This window comes from Chroicocephalus ridibundus, chromosome 18 (assembly GCF_963924245.1).
Source record: "Chroicocephalus ridibundus chromosome 18, bChrRid1.1, whole genome shotgun sequence".
In the NCBI taxonomy this organism is placed as follows: domain Eukaryota; kingdom Metazoa; phylum Chordata; class Aves; order Charadriiformes; family Laridae; genus Chroicocephalus; species Chroicocephalus ridibundus.
Window position 1 is genome coordinate 9,489,101 of NC_086301.1, and position 19,832 is coordinate 9,508,932.

At 48.5% G+C, this 19,832-nt stretch overlaps 1 long non-coding RNA gene and 3 other non-coding genes across 6 annotated transcripts; all 4 read left to right on the top strand.

Annotated features, from left to right (window-relative positions):
* The first annotated feature begins 994 nt into the window (after positions 1-994).
* On the top strand, positions 995-12,057 carry LOC134524947 (uncharacterized). 3 transcript variants are annotated; one of them, XR_010073641.1, is made up of 5 exons: positions 995-1,137; positions 1,662-1,763; positions 4,803-4,942; positions 6,274-6,489; positions 7,039-12,056. It is a non-coding gene; the product is annotated as an uncharacterized LOC134524947 (long non-coding RNA). The 3 variants fall into 3 exon arrangements; XR_010073640.1 differs by having other exon boundaries at positions 10,727-12,044; XR_010073639.1 differs by having other exon boundaries at positions 6,274-12,057.
* On the top strand, positions 2,187-2,271 carry LOC134525094 (small nucleolar RNA SNORD45). Its single transcript, XR_010073695.1, has one exon. It is a non-coding gene; the product is annotated as a small nucleolar RNA SNORD45 (small nucleolar RNA).
* Positions 5,106-5,187, top strand: LOC134525091 (small nucleolar RNA SNORD45). Its single transcript, XR_010073692.1, has one exon. It is a non-coding gene; the product is annotated as a small nucleolar RNA SNORD45 (small nucleolar RNA).
* LOC134525095 (small nucleolar RNA SNORD45) lies at positions 7,284-7,368 on the top strand. The gene has a single exon (XR_010073696.1). It is a non-coding gene; the product is annotated as a small nucleolar RNA SNORD45 (small nucleolar RNA).
* Positions 12,058-19,832: the final 7,775 nt, after the last annotated feature.

The following is a 19,832-nucleotide window of genomic DNA, read 5'->3' on the forward strand; positions in this document are numbered from 1 at the left end:
CAGGCCAGGATGCTGCTGGCCTTCTTGGCCACCTGGGCACGCTGCTGGCTCATACTCAGCCGGCTGTTGACCAACACCCCCAGGTCCTTTTCCACCAGGCAGCTCTCCAGCCACTCTGCCCCCGGCCTGAGGCGTTCATGGGGTCGGTGTGACCCAAGTGCAGGACCCAGCACTTGGCCGCATTGGCCCTCACACTATTGGCCTGGGCCCATCCATCCAGCCTGGCCCGATCCCTCTGCGGAGCCTCCCTGCCCTCCAGCAACCCACACTCCCGCCCAACTCCGTGTCCTCTGCAGACCTACTGAAGGCCAAGCGCTTAACAGCTGTAACCCGCCACCTCCTTTACCTGCGGGAAGATCAACACTGTGACAGGCTGGACAAGTATTTGCTCTATTTAAAAAAAAAAATAACACACACACCCACACCCCCACTCCCAAAAAAAACCAACCCAACACCACCCCGTAACCCCTCACACCCGCAACCCTGACCCCCGCAAAAAAACACCCACCCCGAACAAAACAAGAGACCTCATTTTCAACTGCTTTATGCCAGCCAGCATTACAGATATATAGACTGTATATTTAACTATATATACAGATATATAGACTATATATTACACATACATATATATATATATACATAAATATTATATATTTATAGATTTCTTGTATAGTCTCAAAATGGCGTTGCCGCCCGGCAAGGATCACGGCTGCCGGAGCCCCACGTTGGTAATTAACAGCGCAATCAGAGTAATCGCCTTTAAAGAGGGAGGAAAAGGACCTGTTTCCGAGGGGAAGCTCCCGGGGCTGAGCTCCGCCACCGGCTCCCCCTCAGGCCGCGGAGTCCTTTCCGCCGCGGGGCGACCTGCCGGAACGCCTGCTCCCGCCCGCCCGCGGCGCCGCCTCGGCCGGACAGCACCGGTCAGGCGAACGGCGCGAACAGCTATGGCGGGGTCCTGCCGGGCAGGTAGCTATAGCCCTGCCCCGGGGGGACATGCTCTTTTTGGCGCGGGCGGCGGAGGGGACGGTGATGTGCACCGCGTGGTGCGGACGCGCCTGGGCCCGGTGGGGGCTCCGGGCCCTGGTAGCTCTAGGTCCAGCGGTGCGATGGGCCTGGCGGCGAGGGGCGTCCGCCGGGGTGAGGGGTGGGGGAGCCCGTAAGAGGGTCACGGCCTCGGAGGGGGGGGGGTGGGGTGGTGGGGGGCGGCTGGGTAGGGGGGTAGCCCGGGGCGGGGTGGTGTCCCTAAAAGGAAGGGGGACCATTCAGCGGGGGGGGGATTGTCCATAATGGGAGGAGGAACGGCCTTGGGGGGGGTACGGTTCTCGGGGTGGTGGCGGGGGGAGCCTCCGTAAGGCGGGGTAGACGGTCCCGGAGGTGAAGAAGGGGGGCGTCCGTAAGGAGGGGGGACACAGCTCCCGGGGTGGCGGTGGTAGGGCCTCCCTAAACGGCGGGGGTCGGCCCCGGAGGTGGGGGGAGTAGGCGTCTACGTGGAGCGGGGGCGCGATCTCCCACTGGTCGGGCCTGCCGGCGGCGAGCTGGTGGTTCGCCTCGGCTCCTCGGGGGCTTTCCAGCGCGGGCTCTTCCCGGGGAGGGTCCGGCCAGGCGGGGATGTGCCCGTGGTCAGCGCCGGTTGGCGGCATTTGACCTCGTTTGTGTTTCAGCCTCAGTCTTGGGATCATCACCAACTTCTTCTGAGCCCCACATCGGACCGGGACTTAACAATGCGTGGCCTGTATAGTTTCGTTTGGGACAAAGGCAGGCGGGTAAGTAAATACTGACTGATCTCAGCACAGCTGTGCTATTACGAAGAGTAACAAACCTCACTCAACTTGTTGAGAGTTAGGGGTTCTTTTTTCCTGACAATTACACTGGTCTGTTCAGTGACTATTTATTTAGTGTGTCCTGTTCCCCACAAAAAAAAGACTTAATCTCAGTCTTATTTGTTCACTGTAGCTATTTCCATTGTAAGCTAAATTTCTCACCATCATGGTGAAAAACAATACCCGAAAGGCTCTAATGCTTCCAGCCAGTGGCTTGATGGCCTGTGTAACGTATCTCTTGTCCCATCTCAAGAAGAAAGAAATATATTGATGGTGTTACAAATAAAGCAGGTAGCGTCCTGTTTTAGGAAGAAAGTGTGTTGTGTTGGAAACCCTTGGGTAGGGCAGAAGGAGGTGTCCTACCTGGGTCAGTGATGAGTGTTGGCATGTATTATCTGATCTAAAGTTGATGTCCATCAACACTTTAGCTCTAGAATTACTCTGAGACCCAGACAACTCCAGTTTTATTTAAAATCTCCGTAAGGAGAAGGGGGCACAGTTTGAGTTCCTTCTCCTGGATGTGTTAGCAAGGTGTGGCTCTGGCTGTCACTCAGAGATGCTTCCGCGTGAACTGAGAGCAGCTCAGGATAGCTGGAGCTGAGCAGTGCCAGCAGATGCTGAGGGAGAGATTTGGGGGTAAGCTCAACCTGCCTGTCTCAGCGAGCGTGTTGTTGAGTTGCACCATTTCGTGCCACCTGCAGCTGCAGGATGCTTAAAGGGTGCTGTCCCATCTTCCTTTGGTCACAATGAGCAGTCAGCTGTTTGGATTTTCTTTTTAAAGAGAAAAACCAATGATGATATTGTGTTTTCTGTTGGGGCTGTATGTTGCATTTTGCAGTTCTGTAAGACTTAAATTTTAGCTAGCTGGCAATTAGAAGATTCCAGCTCTCTCCAGGCATGGAAAGCTAAAGTTGTTGAGGGTTGCCTCAGGAGTCTTCCTTAGTTTCATCTGTTCCTTCTATTATGCTTTGTACCATAAGTTCTTAATTACTGTCTTTGCTCCCAACTTGTGTAATGTGTAAAGACACAAGGGCAGCTGGCGCTGAGGAGCAGCGCTGTTGTGTTCACAGGACATTTTGTCAGAGGGACGTACTGGCTCCAGTCAGTGCTAGCTCAGCAATCTTTATATTCGCTGCTCAGACCTTTCTTTTCCCTCCAGAATATATTTCCTGTGTGGTTTGTGTCTGACCACATTGTTTGTGGGGTTTTGTTTTTGTGAAGTTTTTAGGCAGCAATAGATGAACTGCAGTTGAACAAGTTTTACTTTAACAGATCTTACCAAAGAGTATTCACAGTCAATCTAGTGAAGCCTTGTACAAATCTAGGGGTTTGATTTTCCTTTTCTAAATAACTAAACGTTAACACCCTTGCCCCTCTGTGATTTTTTTGCTGGGGTTTCCCCCCCCCCCCCCAGGTTCCTTTCTGATGTCTCTGTGATGTAAATGAAATTGTTGAATCTATAAAGAAGTTGCCCAAAGGTGAGTTGCTTGCTGACCACAAATGGGTTACATTTAGATGTTTAAAACACAGTGACGAGGCTGAGGTGTGTAAGCCTATAAACTGAAGTTTGCTTGGGTGGTATCTTTGCTTAGATACTATCTGTGAGCGCTTGTTCTTTTGCAAAGGACAGAGTTGGGTCTCTCATTCCTTTCTGAAAGATTCTAAACTTCATGTCTTTTGCATGAAAAATAAATCGTCCTGCTCCTAAGGAAGGAATCCTTTGGGCACTTGCGAGTGCTGGCTGATGTGCCAGTTATGCCAGTCCCTAGGGAATGTTTTGTGCTTGGTTGTTAGTGGTCATCAGTTGTGACTGTGAGCCATGTTGGCTGTGAAGGGCACTTGTCTTGCTGTATGGGAATGAGAAAGAGAAGAACTTTCTGCGCTTGTCAAGTGCGGTTGCTGCTAATTTAGCTTGTGCCCATGACAAACTTCCGTGTGACCACAGGCAGTGTTTATCAGCTGTAGCATGAATATTTAGCAACTCGGGCTTTCTGTGGGGATAGGGTTTCTTCAAAATCTACTGTATTTTCCTCATGTTACTGTTCTAGCAGAATTCATCAGTCAAGACTCTGACAGTGGACGTTTGCGGCGCTAAAGCTGGCTGTTTTGATGCTGAATGTTGAAATGGCACATTATTTGCAGCACCCTTTTTGTTAGCGCATTGAAACTGATGTGCCGAGCGCACAGTGGCTTTGTGTTATTTCTGAAAAGCAATAAAAGCTCAACTGAAGGAGGGTGATACTTGATACGGCAGAGAAGAGTGTGTGTTTTGTTGCTTTCAGTTTGTGGATTTCTTAAGGAGAAGGGCCTTGCATCAGTTTTACCCCAAAATTGCATTGGTTCAAAGTTCGTCTCTGGGTTGAAGTTGAAATGCTGACTTGATAATTAATTGCTGCCAGTGTGTGTCAGGAGAGCTCTGTTGGTGCGGGCGTGCTGAGCAGTGGTTCAGCTGTGTGTGTGGTGTTTTGGGTTTAGCTTCCAGGTGTGAGGATGCTGAAGAAAACTTGCAACTGGAGTCAGTCTTGCTCTAAAACCAGGGATGGTTTCCACTTGTGCCCAGGCGTCCAAGGGAGCCATGGCCGTTTCAGGTGGGCCAAGAGTTGTTCCCCAGAGTTTCCCTGGGAGTCCCCAGCTCTGCAGTTAGCCAGTGGAGGCTAAAATGGCATAGCTGTTAGCAGCTTACAGTTGTTGAGTTGTGGGGGATGTGGGTGATGCGTGTCTGACTGTATCCCCAGCTGAATAGAATTGTTTGCTTTTATGTGCCCTAAACCCCCAGGTCACTTGTGTGTATGTGTCAGTTCTTGAGGAAGCTCTCTGGGGGCTGGAAAAGGAAATGGTGCAGGGGAACCGTTTATTTAGTTTTTGTGTTCAGTGTAAAACCTGGAGTTTAGCTTTTTGTCCCTTATTTTCAATGCTGATCTAAATGTATTTTTATTGGTATTAAATAGTATGTATTTCATTCCCTCTTCTCTTATGTTCTAGGACAAATAGCTGCAAGGTTCTCCCTCTGCTGCAAGACAATGCTGCGAAAGGACCTGATAAGACACCCTGCTGCCCCGAGCATGTTGCTTTGGGAAAGCACATGGCCTGTGTAGCCTTGTGAGGGAGAAGGAAAGGTGACTGTGAGTATTGTCTTGTTTCAGCCCAGCCATGCTTTTCTCCAGAGGAATAAGCCCCAGGCCCTTGTTGGGAGTTGGGGGCTGGGTGTGTGCTCCCCAGCTGCTCCTCTCTTGCCCTGCTGTCCCCTGTGACACACAAATGGGAGCTGCTGTGTTTGTTCCCCTGGGTCTGTGATGGCTGTTGGCATGTATTACCTGAGCAGACAGCTGAGGATGATCAGTTGGATCTAGAATGACTCTGAGACCTGGGGAGCAAGCTTCTTGGTGCTCCTTTACCTGCCAGGAGACTGCAGCTGTATTTCCTCCTGGCTCTCTTGGTAGGAGAAAGCTCTGAGTGTGGCCGCAGCGCTGCTCTGTGCTTGCTGGGGTTGAAAACCGCTGCCACTAGTGTTGGCTTTGAAGGCGCGGGGTACCAGATGTAGCTGCAACACAGCTGGATTGCAGTTCCAGGAGGTGGAAAGTGTGGATAGCTGCTTATGTCTGGGGGAGAGAAAGCTGCAGTTCTTTTTGGTGTCCCAGAAGAACTGGAGGCACTCTTGCTTATGGTTGTTGTTGCTGTGCTGAAAACATGCAGGTTTTAAGTACTGAATCAAGAAAGAATGCTTGTGGGTAGTTGTGGTGGTTTAACCCCAGCTGGCAGCCAGGACCATGCAGCTCCTCCCCCTTCCTCCAGAAGGGCAGGGAGAAAAGGAGGGGAAAGGAAAAGGGAAGAAACAGCTTGTGTGTTGAGATAAGGAGAGTTCAATAGAACAAAAACAGAAAAGGAAGTAGCACTAATGATAATGACGTACTTGCCACCTGGTGAATTGGTCCCTTCCTGAGCAGTGATTGTGGGTTACAGCCCCCCGGCCAACCCCCATCTGGATACTGAACACGATGTCTATGGAAGGGAGTATTCCATTGTGCTGTCTGTGCTGCTTCTCAGCTTCTGTGGGAAGCTGAAAAGTGTCCTTGAAAAGTACATAAACATGCCTACCACCAATTAAAGTAACATGTATTCTTGACATTCCTTTCACAGCAATCACTGCAAAGAAAATTAACTCTTTACCAGTTCAAACTGGGACAATGTGTAGGTAAACAACAGGAGAGAGAGAGATCGGTGTATGAGTATTCCCTTCCTCGTGCCCCCTCCGACGGTGGGAGCAACCAGAGGGGAGGAAGGAAATGCGGTAGCGCGGGTGTCCACGTGCACATGTGTGTGTAAGTTCGTGTGAGTGCTCAGCACATCCCGAGCTGTTGGCGGGTTGGAAAACGTTGTAGGCACTGTGAACTTTGTAAATGTTAAGGAAGGGCTTTCCTTGTCTCTGTTTCACTGCTGTGCTTCTCTGATTCAGAGCTGAAGCCATGCCCTGCTCAGGGGCGCAGTGTGTGGCGGTGTTTGAGGAAGAGCCGTGTTTCCTGGGGGCGGGCAGCAATGGATCTCCTGGGACGGCTGCAGGGAAGGGAGACAGATGGAATTCTGGCCTTCATCTGATCCTGTCAGCACAAACGTGGCGCAGGAAGTGACACACAGGTCACGGCGTTCCTCCTGTGTCAACCCTCATGCCCAGGTAAATGTAATGGGGTAACTGTAGAAGTGACCGCTTTTGGTTAACGATCCTGATTATTGCAGACGAATGAACCAGGTGCTGTTGGACACCGATGGCCAAAACTCTGTCAGGACCTTATTTGGAAAAAAGGAATCATGCAATGTGCAAAACTAAGATTCATCTTCTAAAAGACATTGTCAGATCTGGTAACGCTGTGCTTTCAGTGTTGCTTTACTGGCAATTTTGTCTGCATTCTTCATGAATTTTGTAGTGGTCTTCCTGAAATACTTGTTAGCTACAGATGTTTATATAAACGATATGTTTATGCAGTACCTATAAATTGTGTGTTGTGTACTTACATTTTAGTATTATACAAAAGTGTTGTGGTAGTCAGCTCTTCGGTTGTCTTCCTCAAATCTGCTTTTTTCCTGTAATTTAAGAATTATACCAGTCTTTTGTGGACTTGATTTATTTGGTGTGCTCTTCCCCTGGGGGGAAAAAAAAAAACACCAACAACAAAACCAAACAAAGAAAGGGACTAAGTCTGAGCTTTTTTTGTTTTCTCCAAAGCTGTCTCCATCTAGTCTGTCTTCAATTTTCTTTCTCATGCAAACCATGGTGAAAAACAATACCCGAAAGGCTCCAGTGCTTCCAACCAGTGGCTTGATGGCCTGTGTGACGTGCCTCTTGTCCCATCTCAAGAAGAAAGAAATATATTGATGGTGTTACAAATAAAGCAGGTAGCGTCCTGTTCTAGGAAGAAAGTGTGTTGTGTTGGAAACCCTTGGGTAGGGCAGAAGGAGGTGTCCTGCCTGGGTCAGTGATGAGTGTTGGCATGTATTATCTGATCTAAAGTTGATGTCCATCAACACTTTAGCTCTAGAATTACTCTGAGACCCAGGAAACTCCAGTCAGCTTTTCAGATTTGCTTTTTGGGGTGGGGAAAGCAATGATGATACTGTATTTTCTGTTGGGGTTGTACATTCCTTTTTGTATTTGCAGTTGGCGTTTCCTGGAAGGGTTAAATTTGTTGGGCATGTTCACGTACCTCTTAGAATACTGTAAATGGCAACTGCTTTGCCTGCACAGCAGTTCCAAAAATGTGGGAATATTACATGTTCTTGCAGTGGTTTTGTATATGCGCGTCCCTGTTGGTGGTTGCTTTGGGTTTTGGGTTTTGCTTGGTTTTTTTGGAAGGTGTTTTCTTATCAGGGGATTGTGAGCAGCCTTCGGTCAATACTGTGGTTTCCTGCAATTTGTGTTTTCCTAGTGACTGCCTGAAATGTGTCCAGAAGGACTGCAAATGTTGTCTCCCAGGGAAGACAGAGGGGTTTGTTGATGCCTAGGTATTATGTGACATGTTGTAAATGAGCCCGGTGGTTGATCTACGTGGGATTGCCAGGAACGTTAATGATCAGAGTTAACCTGTTTCTGCCAGAGAGCCCATTTGGCCTTCAGCTTGCCCTCCGTAAGCCTTAGGGTCAAAGGAATGGACAGGATCGAACCACAGGCTGGATGCAGAATTGTCCTAAGGCTGTATCCAGCCTCCAGGAAGCAGTTTTAGTACTGCTGTGGGGATTTTTGAAGAAGAGAGTAGTGCTCTGCTTATCTTTTAGGATCTTTTTTCCAAACTTTATACTAATGTAATATATTAGTTAAACATTACCATTCTATAATTGCATTGTGTAACTGGAACTTCTTTACAAAAGCAACATTAATCCAATGGAAAAGTAAAACTAATTTGAAACTAAAAGATGAGATGCGTGCATGTTTTTCGTCATGTGTGCAGGACTGCTTCAAGATCTTCCTGCATTTACTCTGCTAAATATACTTATTTTTTCAGTACAAGCTTACTTCTGTCATTTTGGATCCGGATAATCAGCGCGACATCCCGCACTGGAGTCAGGTGCTGTTCCTTGTATAATTCTGGTTCCTGAAACACAAACCATGCAAATGGCTTCTCATGAGGCCACTTAAAAGAGCTCTGTAAAAAATACTATTTTTAAAAAAACAAACAATTTGTAAGCTACTAGAAACCACGGTGGGTTAATTAGTCTTCAGCTCTTGGTGCTTTTGCCTGATCTAAATGAGTCAGAAATTGCTGTGAAGAATCCCTATGCCCCAGGGTCGGCTCCGTGCCAGCCCACCCACCGCAGAAATCCTCTCACTGCCATTTGTCTCGATGAAGGAGGAAGAAGATTTTGGGGTGACATGATGAAGAGGAAATGGAAGTCATTGAGATGGTCCAAGTGAAGTGGCGGATTAAGATCACGTCTTTCAAGGGCGCTGGCCAGATAAAATAAAAAAGTGTTATGAGATCTCAGTGCCACTCCTATAGAATGCTTGGCGGCTTATTTGTCAAAGGTCGGGGGGAAATTGTAGCTGTTTTTATTATGGCTGTCCATGTCTTGTCCTTTCTCCACACGAGTGTTAACTGATGCAGTTTTCTCTTCCTTTGTAAGCTGATACATTCCTCGCGCTGGTGGGGCAGGGGGTGTCTGTTCTGCTCTGTCACTTCGGAAGGGTTTGGGGGGAGTTAAAAAGTTGTGGGGTTTTTTTTTTTTAATTTCTGAGGAGCTCATTAAAAAACCACCAAACCCAGCAAACACTTTCTCTTCAGACTGCGCTAAGAAAACCTTAACATCTGAAGTCCTAATGCTTTTCTGGTCTTGGGATTAAACTTGAGCTATTTCTGTCTTGCTGGAAGACCAAGTTGGCTGAGTTCTTCCATACGTAATGCAGGTACCTTTGGGGGCTTCTGCACGTTGTATTTTGCAGGCGTTTTGTGCTATTTCTACCTGTCATATCTATTGTGGAAGTGGGCGCAGCCATAGAAACATCGGTGCTTACAGGTCTTTCCTTTCTTCTGCACTAACCCATTCCTAACAGATCCTGTTAGATTTTTTGCTTGTTTTATTTTTTTCTTTAAATTAGTTTTAGATCGTAGTCTTTTGACTTGACAATTGTGGTTGTATTTCAGGTTTTGAACCATTCGACTATAAAGACTTCTGTCTTTTAAGTAGCTTGGAACCTAGTGTAGTAGTTGTGCATATTAGCAGGTTTTTCCTTTTGTATTTGCTTTTAAACAAGAATTGCAGAGAGGAGCGGAGTGTGACATGGCCGTAGATGCATCTGCTCCACATTCATGCTTCCCTGAAAACACATACAGCTCCCCAGAGCCTGAGTCTGCAATTAGTAACTTCATTTGCCCACTTGCCAGTGGGGAACATGCCCCTCTCTGAGCATCCCCATCTGTACAAGGGAAGTTTGTTGTCTTGTTCCTGAAGTGCACTGACTTTAATTATTATGTTTTTATACTGATTTTACTTCTCTAATAAGTACGTATTGGTTCTGGGAAGGAACAAGTAAACATACACACCGTACCTGTGTTTGGCAGACCCCTGCGGTGTGGGGCAGGACTTGTGCCCGTGTAGTTTTAGCCTTCTGTGATCAATGGTGGGGGCTCCTGTCTGTGGCTGTAACACGGTAATTGCCCTCGGCTTGCTGCGATTTGCAGCCTTTGCGATGAGATCCAGCAGTTCCACTTGCACACGCAGGACGCGCGCTGCAACCTGACCCCGTGGGGGATTTTGGAGAGGATTTTGTGGAATGACTGATGAACCCCACTGACAGGATGCTCAGCTCGTGAGCCTTTCAGTAGCCTCGTGCAGTTGTGTGGTGACAGGTGCTCCTGGGGAAGGTTCATGTGGTGAAGGAACACTGGGATGCCAGATAACTGCTGCCTCTTTGGGGTTGTTTTTTTTGTTCCTTGTATTTTTTTTCCTTCCAGTTCTATAGCACAGTAGGCTGCTGCTCCCCTCGGGGGTTTCCAGGAAAGCTCTAGTCAGAGACCATCAAAGAACATTATGCTGTTGCTGAAGAGAAAACGGGGAATTAGGGGAAGAGGCACTTGGAGGTGATCAAATTTACCTTTTCAGCCTTGGTTATCTTTGCTTCTGCTGCCGATGCCATCAGGTGTGATTGGGGACACATCAGTGCTTCCTGCTGAAGGCAGAGTTGGAAGCTGTCTTACAGCAAACGATCTACAGGTGTCTCTGAGTAAATCATAGGGCCGTAAATGCCACAGAAATTGCTCTGATGGGTGTTGACAGGCAAGACAAATAAAAGTTTATTCAGTTGCAGCAGCATCTTCAGCCATGGAGATTTGTGTTTCTCTTGCTGACAAAAGCTCCATCCCGTACAAACGACAGCTGGGCGGCTTTTTGGAGATGAACACAAACTTTCTTTCTTTTCCCAGGTGGTTCCATTTCACAACCTGTTGGGAATTGCTGGACCATCTCTTTTCAGAAGAACAAATGAAGGCTGTCAGTCCTGTCTTTCGTATGCCAGAAGATGCCCTGCAAGAGCAAAGGCACAGCCTGAGCTGTCTCACGGAGAGAAAAGGTGTCTGCCCTCTTGCCGTGGTTTGACTGCTAGGAGGTCATCTCCGAAACCGTTACCGTATTTTCTTTTTAAATGTGTTTATGTTACTGTAGTAGAGCAGAACTTTGGCCTGGGCTTTGTCACTTTGTAAGTTGTATAGAACAGGGTTGTTCTAATCATCTGAGCATAACCTGTTCTTTCGTTGTATATGAGGTGTAGAAACCTTTCTAATCTGTATCTAAACATGTGGGGCTTTGGACATTTTTCTGAATATTCAAGTCAAAGCAAGAGTGTGATTGGCTTAATTTTTGTATCCCTGTGATACCAACTGTATTAACCATCATCTGTCTTTATACGAAGGTGCTTTGATGATGGATTAGAGTGTACTTCAAAAGAATCTGAAAAAAGCCCTACCTAAGCTCTGCGTTAATGCCACACGCTTGTGCATTCTTCCCATTCATGCTTGACATGGCTTTTACCTGCTGAGACACAAGCTGTTTCTTCTGATGGTGTGAAACCAGTGAAAACAAAAGTTATGGTTTCACTAAGTGTATATAAATGTCTTCATTGATTGAAGTCCCTTAGACGAGATTTCCCTGATATTTTGAATAAAGCATACCTTGAGTGTGTGTGATGTAGTGAAACTTGCTAACGTTTAGCACTCTAGAGAAAGTGTCTACAGGAGAGTGGCTTGTTATATAGTGTTGATCCTAAATTTGCTGGGTTAAAATTCTGCTGTCATGGCATTTAAGACAACATCTAATAACATGTTGGCAATTAAGAATAAAACTAGCCATGGAAAACACTTGCTTTCTGAAGGTTGGAGTCCTCTTTGTCTTCACAGGAGTCCTAAAATTGCCTCTTACTTTACATCTTGCGGATAGTTGTTGAGACTGGGTGGTATTCCAGATGAAATATAAGGTAAAAGATAACTGCAGAGGGGAAGTAGTTGCTAATAATCTCTATACATCTACTCCCACCCCCTGCCCTGGGCAGGGACACCTCCCACCAGCCCAGGTTGCTCCAAGCCCCGTCCAACCTGGCCTTGAACCCCTCCAGGGATGGGGCGGCCACAGCTTCTCTGGGCAACCTGGGCCAGGGGCTCACTGCCCTCATGGCAAAGAATTTCTTCCCAATATCTGATCTAAATCAAGGCTTAAATAAAAAAAAGTTACGGTAGGCTTTGCGTGCATGGAATGAGAGCCAGGCCACATCTTCCCTAGACTTTAAACAGAAACTTTAAAAATTTTTTTTTTTTGTAACTCCAAGTTACATTGGCAAGTGCTGCTCCTTTTGGTCAAGGGAATCACAGTGCATAAGAACTTGCCAGATTTTTTTTCCATGTGTAGGAATAAAAAAATCCTCTTCTGAGCCTCTGGTATAGACTGAGACACTGTGGGGATTAATATGTGGGTAATGCTACGTGACAATGTAGACCATGGTAGGTTGAAATCCCATTAATATTACTGGAGACTTTCTCTGGAGCAGGTCTGGTTAACTTCATTTCCTAAGTCAGCTGTGATTTTTAAAGGCCTCTATAAGATTTACAGGTTAAAGGAGAGTAAGTATGTGTATGAACAGAAAACTTAAGGGAAAAAAAAAAAAAGGCATTTTTTTACATCAGATCTTTAAAGAATACTGAATTTGTAAAGGGTACCCAAGCACAGATGTTCTACTTGGCGAGCACACAAGGCTAAATGATGATTAGTGTGAGGTATGGGGTTTTTTGACACCTCAGCTGCAAGTCACTCGAGCAGAACACATTGCTATTGCCTGCCTCTACTATTTTGTTAAATGTATTTCTTGGTATTTCTGATCTTTCATATTTAGAAACCTTGTAGTAATTAATCTGCTGTTCTCAGTCTTTGGTTGTGGCTCCTTTATTGAAGGCTTTCAGAAAGTTGCACTTCCCTCAGGCAAATCTTTACAGGGTCCGATCCCGACGCTCTCTCAGTACTCGGTTTTCAGCGGGACAATGGAGCTGCCCAGCCCAGCAGTACGTTTTATAAGGCGCTGTGTGAGAATTTGCAAAAGAACAATCAATAAGTCAAGAATACAAAACTGTAGGTATGTTTGTTAAAAGATCTGGGGGGAAAAGAGACTCGGCCATTCTGTTATCTTCGAAGAACATGCTCAAGTCCAGAGGTATGTGCTTTATTCCAGAGATAATTCTTAGCAGTTTTGGTGACCCAGCCTGGTTGGTAGAGTCAGACTTTGGATGAGAAAGGGATGAGGAGGGCGATGGGATATTCCTTTTGTTTCTGCTTTTCTTGCCATACTTTTGTGTTTGAGAAGCGGAGAAGGTCTACCGCCAGCTTCAGGAGCCTGACTGCAGCTGGGAGTGTCGGTGTGGGACTCGTCAGGGGACCAGCACTGCTGTCTTCCATCCCGTGCTCCGCGGTGACACCGAAGTTCCCGATGGTGGAATTTTTAAAGCCGGGTTTGTCTGACCAGAGAGTCGGTTCCTCCGCAGGGGCTGGGAGGGAGCAGCACTGCGCAGGGCTCTGCTGAGGAGCAGCCACCCGTCGCCGTCTCTGTAGGACTCGTGTGGTGAAGCCGAGGAGGTGTCAACCCACCGCTGCCCACAAGGTGCTGTGTCCTGGTAAAGGCTGGCGGCAGCTTGGAGTGGCTTTTAATGCAGGGCTGCTAAGTTCAAGAGGCAAAACATCTGGTTGAAATGTTTTGTTTCTTAATTGAAAGAGTTTTAGTGGTGGTAATACATGCTAATACACGGAGCAGTGCGCTCTAAAGCTTGGGTAGAAGCACATCGTGGTGGGCTGACCTTTGCTGGCTGCCAGCTGCCCTCAACGTCGAGAGGTCGGAGCGAGCACTGGCAGTTACCGGCGAGGGCAAAACAGACTCCGTGGGTGGGGAAGGCGGGGGGGAACTAATTTAATTTATTGCCAATTAATTGTAGCAGTAGGATAGTGAGAAATAAGAGCAAGTCTTAAAACACCTTCCCCTCTTCTTCCCCTTCCCTTCTTCCCAGGCTCAACTTCACTCCCCATTTCTCCACCTCCTCCTCGATGGTGAATGGGGGTTGCAGTCAGTTCGTCACACGTTCTCTCTGCTGTTCCATCCTCCCCACACTCTTTGCCTGCTCCAGCGAGGGGCCCTTCCCATGGGAGACGGTCCTCCATGACCTTCTCCAGTGTGAGACCTTCCCATGGGCTGCAGGTCTTCATGACCTGCTCCAGCGTGGGTCTTTTCCATGGGGTGCAGTCCTTCAGGAACAGACTGCTCCAGCGTGGGTCCCCCCATGGGGTCACAAGTCCTGCCAGCAAACCTGCTCCATGGTGGACTCCTCTCTCTCCATGGGTCCACCGGTCCTGCCAGGAGCCTGCTCCAACGTGGGCTTCCCATGGGGTCACAGCCCCCTTGGAGCGCATCTACCTGCTTTGGCGTGGGATCCTCCATGGGCTGCAGGTGGATATCTGCTCCACCACGGACCTCCATGGGCTGCAGGTGGATATCTGCTCCACCACGGACCCCCATGGGCTGCAGGGCAACAACCTGCCTCTCCATGGTCTTCACCATGGGCTGTAGGGGAACCTCTGCTCTGTGACCTCCTCCCCTTCTTCACTGACCTTGGTGCCTTCTTAGTTGTTTCTCTCACACATCCTCACTCCTCCCAGCTCCTGGGCAGCAGTTTTTACCCCTTAAATACATTACCATGGAGGTGCCACCAGCTTGCTGATGGGCTCAGCCTTGGCCAGCAGCATGTCCCCCTTGGAGCTGGCTGGAACTGTCTCTGTAGGACACGGGAGAGGCTTCTGGTGTCTTCTCACAGAAGCCACCCCTGCGCCCCCCCACCCCCTGCCTGCCACCAAAACCTTGCCACGTAAACCAAATACACACGTTTATTTCAGAGAACGTCTAGATCGTAACAAGCACCATGGGTTTTACTGGGAGCTTTCGGTATCTGGACTCACGAGGAGGGATGGGGGAGACAGTGTGTGACGTCCTGGCTAAAATAGTCCCTGCCTGCTGTGTCAGGTGAAGAAAAAAATGTGGCACAAGCCACATGTAAATGCTCCACTGGTGTTCTGAAGAGCAGCAGCGTTGCTTTCTCCTTCTGGGTCTTTTTTCCCCTCTTTTTTCATCCTCCTGCGCTCTCCGCTGGGGCTGGGCTTCGAGAGTCCTGCTGTAAACGGTGCTTGGGCTGAGCAGCAGCATCTCTACATCTCTCTTTTCCTTCCACCCCCTCAAAAAGAATGGAGGTGTCCTTCACTCATCTTTAAATAAAACCTTATTATTTTCTTTGCCTAAACCTTTTCGATTGCACTACCTCAGTTCCCTGCTGGGGTCCATAAAGTGGTTTGATTTGCAACACGATGTTTGCATGAACCGCCTGGATACATGCTGGTTTTCAAAGCAGACTTATTTTCTATTTAATTTCGTACTTGGGCTGCTTCAGGGAGCTTTTACAGAATGGCGGTGAAGTTTATTGCTTGGTTATCTCTACTCCTAGTATGAAAAATGAACTTTTCTGAGGCGTATTTTTACGTATTGCTTTCTGAATAAAAAAGGACTTATTCGCCCACCCCCCCAGTTAGTGATCTACAATTTAATGTGTCTCTTCTGAAAGATTGATTCCCCCACCCCCTCAGAATCATATTTTGGGGACAGGCGTTGTGTAGGCAATGCTGGCGCCGCACGTGGAACTCCCCACCTTCTGCTGCCCGTGGCCCAGAGAGCAGGAGTACGGGGAAAATGCCGCTCTCCCCCAGGGGATCCGATTGCAGGAGCCGTACCCCTCTTATTTGGGTAAAATTGGCAGTTCTTGCAGTAAATAGTCCAGCTTAGCATCCATTAATTTACTAAGCATCTTTTTTTTTACCATGATGCAGTGAGATACTGAAACATAATCAAAACGCACGTACCACCGAGGATGCCTGCCAACCAAAGATGCACCCGTTAAGGAAAGATGCTGTTTTCTGCGTAGGTGTTTTGGCGTTGAAATCTCCCGTTACATATTTTGTATTCATAAAATATTCATACAGCTAGAATTCAGATTTTATTTTTTTTTCCCAATTGTCCAACACTGTATCAGTTTTGTGGATGTCTTGGTTTCTGTGGTGACTGAAGAGCCCAAGTCATATGCATGCACAACTTTTCTTGTCAGGGTCTCTTTTGATGCCCGTGACGCATCATACCGCATGTATTGTGATGTAACACTCAGGTTTTTTTGACCCAAGTTCTATGTGTTTTTGTGTTGGCATCTTCAGAGGTGCCGAGCACGGGGGGGTCTTTAGAGGAGCACTCTATCAGACAGAATTGGACAGGATTCAAAGTTGGTCTTTTCACGGTCTGCGTTGGCATTTTCAGTTCAGTCTTTTGTGATCTTTAAGGTATTTATCGTTAGTTCTCTAAACCAATTAAACTTTAAAAAACATTTATTCCCGATAAGACTACAAATTGTCTCTCCACTTGCTACTGAATTGAATGAATTTGTTGCAAATTTTACATAGCATGAAGCTTCTCATTTCCTACAGCCGTTTGTGATCCCGTTTTCTTTGTGACTGCTCCGGGAACTGGAGATCGGAGCGGCTGCGACGCTGAGAGCCGCAGGGCCAGCTTCTCAAGCCTTTACACATCTCAACAACGAAACAAAACCACAGCGGCTGTCTCCTTCGATTTCATTAGTGTGTGTGCGTGTACATACGCTCGTGTGCGTGCGTCTGTGTGCTCATTCACACCTGCTGCATTGCGTGGGACATCCTTGGGTCACCCTTCCATGGATCTGTGTTGGAGGCGGCACATCCAGATCATCGCATTTGGAAGAACGGTGCTTGGTCACAGCATTTTTTTTTTCCTGTGTAGCACGAACGGAAATACCATCTTCAGGATAAAATTACTGTACCAAATTTAAAATAAGCACAGAAGGATTGTTCTTCCCTCTGCTGGCCTCTCCCTGCCTCCAGCAGCTGGAGGTTTTGGGGCCTGTGGCCTGAAGGCGGGTGTGTGTCATGGTGCTGAGGGGCCAGTGAACCTCTTGGATGCCAGTTTGGTTTACCTTCTTTGATCCCATTTGCACACTGACCACCACCCAACACTCAGAGGAGCAGCAGGGTTGTGTGAAGGAGGACTCGAGGGCATGTGCCGGCACCAAGCCTTGTGGGACTTTGCTCATCGCTGTTCTTCCTAGATGGTGGTTTCACCTCTTCAGACGTGCCCCCAGTTGCTGCTGGCCTTGCTGGGAAGGGTCCCACTGAACCCGTGTCTTCACAGAATCACAGAATTATCGCAGAGTCATACAATCCCAGGTTGGAAGGCACTTCAAGGATCATCTGGTCTAACCTTTCTTGGCAAAAGCACGGTCTAGACAAGATGGCCCAGCAGCCTGTCCAGCTGAATCTTAGAGGCATCCAACAATGGGGAATCCCCCGCTTCCCTGGGGAGATTATTCCAGTGGATGATTGTTCTCACAGTGAAAAATTTTCCTCTTGCGTCCAGTCGGAGTCTCCCCAGGAGTAACTTGTACCCATTACCCCTCGTCTTTTCCACATGACTCCTTGTAAAAAGGGAGCCTCCATCTTCTCTGTGGCCACCCTTTAAATACTGGAACGTGGTGGTAAGGTCTCCCCTGAGCCTCCTTTTCTCAAAGCTGAACAAACCCGGTTCTGTCAGCCTTTCTTGACATGCCAGGCTTCCCAGTCCTTGGATCAACTTGGTGTCCCTTCTCTGGACCCTCTCCAGCCTGTCCACATCCGCTTTGTATAGCGGGGACCAAAACTGAACACAGTGTTCCAGGTGGGGCCTGACAAGTGACGAGTAGAGTGGGACCAGGACCCCCAAGTCCCTGTCCACAGAGCTTCTCCCCAGCCAGGTAGATCCCAGCCTGTGCTGCACTCCTGGATTATGTTTTCCCTGGTGCAAGACCTTACACTTGCCCTTGTTGAACTTCATAAGGTTCTTGTTAACCCACTCTTCCTGGACGATCCAGGGCTTCCTGCTGGGTGGCTCTCCCTTCCCAAGTGTCCATTTCCTCACTCTGGTATCATCAGCAAACTTCATCAGGGTACGCTTGATCCCATCTTCCAGAACACTTATGAAGATATTAAACAGCGTTAGCCCCAGTATCGATCCCTGGGGGACCCCACTTGTGACAGGTTGCCAGTCCGAGAAGGAACTATTGGCCACCACCGTAATGCATCAGTTTCTCTGGGAGGAGGCTGCAGGGAACCGTGTTGAAAGCATTGGAGAAATCCAGGCAGACAATGTCCACCGCTCGCCTCACATCAACCGAGCAGGTCACTTTGTTGTGGAAGGTGATCGGGTTTATCAAGCATGATTTGCCCTTGGTGAATCTGCGGTGGCTTTTCCCAATCACGTGCTTCATTTGACTTGTGGTCACCCCCAGAAGGATTCATTCCATAACTTTCTGAGGGACTGAAGTAAGACTGATGGGTCTATAACTTCCTGGGTCCTCCTTTAAGCCCTTCTTGTAGAAGAGATTAGCCTTCATCCAATCTTCTGGGATGTCCCCCAGTCTCCACAGCTTCTCAAGGATTATGGAGAGCGGCCTCACCGCGACGTCAACCAGCTCTCTTTACACCCTTGGGTGGATGTTGTTAGGGCCCATCCATTGGCAGGGCTCAAGCTCCTGTAACTGTTCACCCACCAACTCTTCCTTCACTGGTGGTGGGTTTGGGTTAGCATCAACCTGAATTGTTGTTCCCAAGGCCCTAGTGCACACCAAGGTGAAAGTGCTGAGAACCTCTGCCTTTCCAGTGTTGGTGACTAATTCACCTCTCCTGTTTAACAGCGGGACAATATTTTCCTTCCATTTCAGCTTGTTGTTCATGTGCCTGAAGAACCCTTTTCATATAGTTTTTGACATCTCTGGCCAGTTTCAATTTGTGCAACACCCTTGTAGTTCTCAACGGGCATTTGTCCACTTTTCCATCTCTGGAAGGCTTCTCTTTTGGTTTTGAGCAGACTCAGAAGCTCACAGTTAAGCCAGGAGGGTGTTTTGCTGCTCCTACTTCCCTTACCTTTAAAGGGGACATTCTTGTGCTTGCAGGAGAGTGTTCTTTCTCTCAATGGGAGCGTCTTTACTGGGAAGGTCTTCAGGAGCTATTTCATGGCTGTTGGCATAGGGCTCATTAGCCCTGAGCCAAGCCCCAGGAGCTCTGGGACCTCTTGGGAGATGGCTGGGCAGGGCTGGTGGCTGCAGCAAGAACCTGGATGGGGAGAGTCCCATGTGGCTCAGGGGTAATGGGGCAGCCGTGATTCCTGGGCCTCCTGGCTCTGTGCCTGGCCGTGGGTCCTGGTGGGGTGGGTTTGTTTTGGAGCCATCTGGAACCGGCTCCACCTGACGTCGGGGCAGCCCCTGGTCTCTTCTCTCCGGGGCCACCCCTGCAGCCCCTCCACCCAGACCTCCCCAGGTGAACCCCATACAACATGTCTAAGCCTCACTGCTGGATGGACTTCGAGGCCATGAAGCTGTGGCAGCCTTGCCTGTCCCAGGCTGCCATATTCGTATTGTCCTGACCTCTTGAAGGACTCACAATGTCTCTTCAGAGCTCTGCCTCAAAGAGTGCCCTTTATGGTCTGCTGATTCTTTACCTATTTGAATAGTTATTGCATCTATTTAGATAAGACGGGCACGTGCAATCATGGGCATTGAGGAGACTGACCGATAGTCCAGCTTACACCTAGGTGCTGTAGACAACCCCTGGTGACGCACGTGCCGGCCCCGAGTGCGATGCAGCCATGCCCACCTGCATCTCTTGCAGGTCAGGGCTGGCTGCCTGCAGGACGCCACACGTCGTCTTGTGGCAGGTGATACCAGGCTGAATGGCGCAGGTGATTTGCCAGAGGGGCGGGATGCTGTTCAGAGGGACCTGGACACGCTCAAGAAGTCAGTGTGAACCTCATGAGGCTCAACCAGGCCAAGTGCAGGGTCTTGCACCTGGGTCAGGGCAAGCTGCGGTCTCAGCACAGGCTGGGGAGGGAGAGATGGAGAGCAGCTCTGA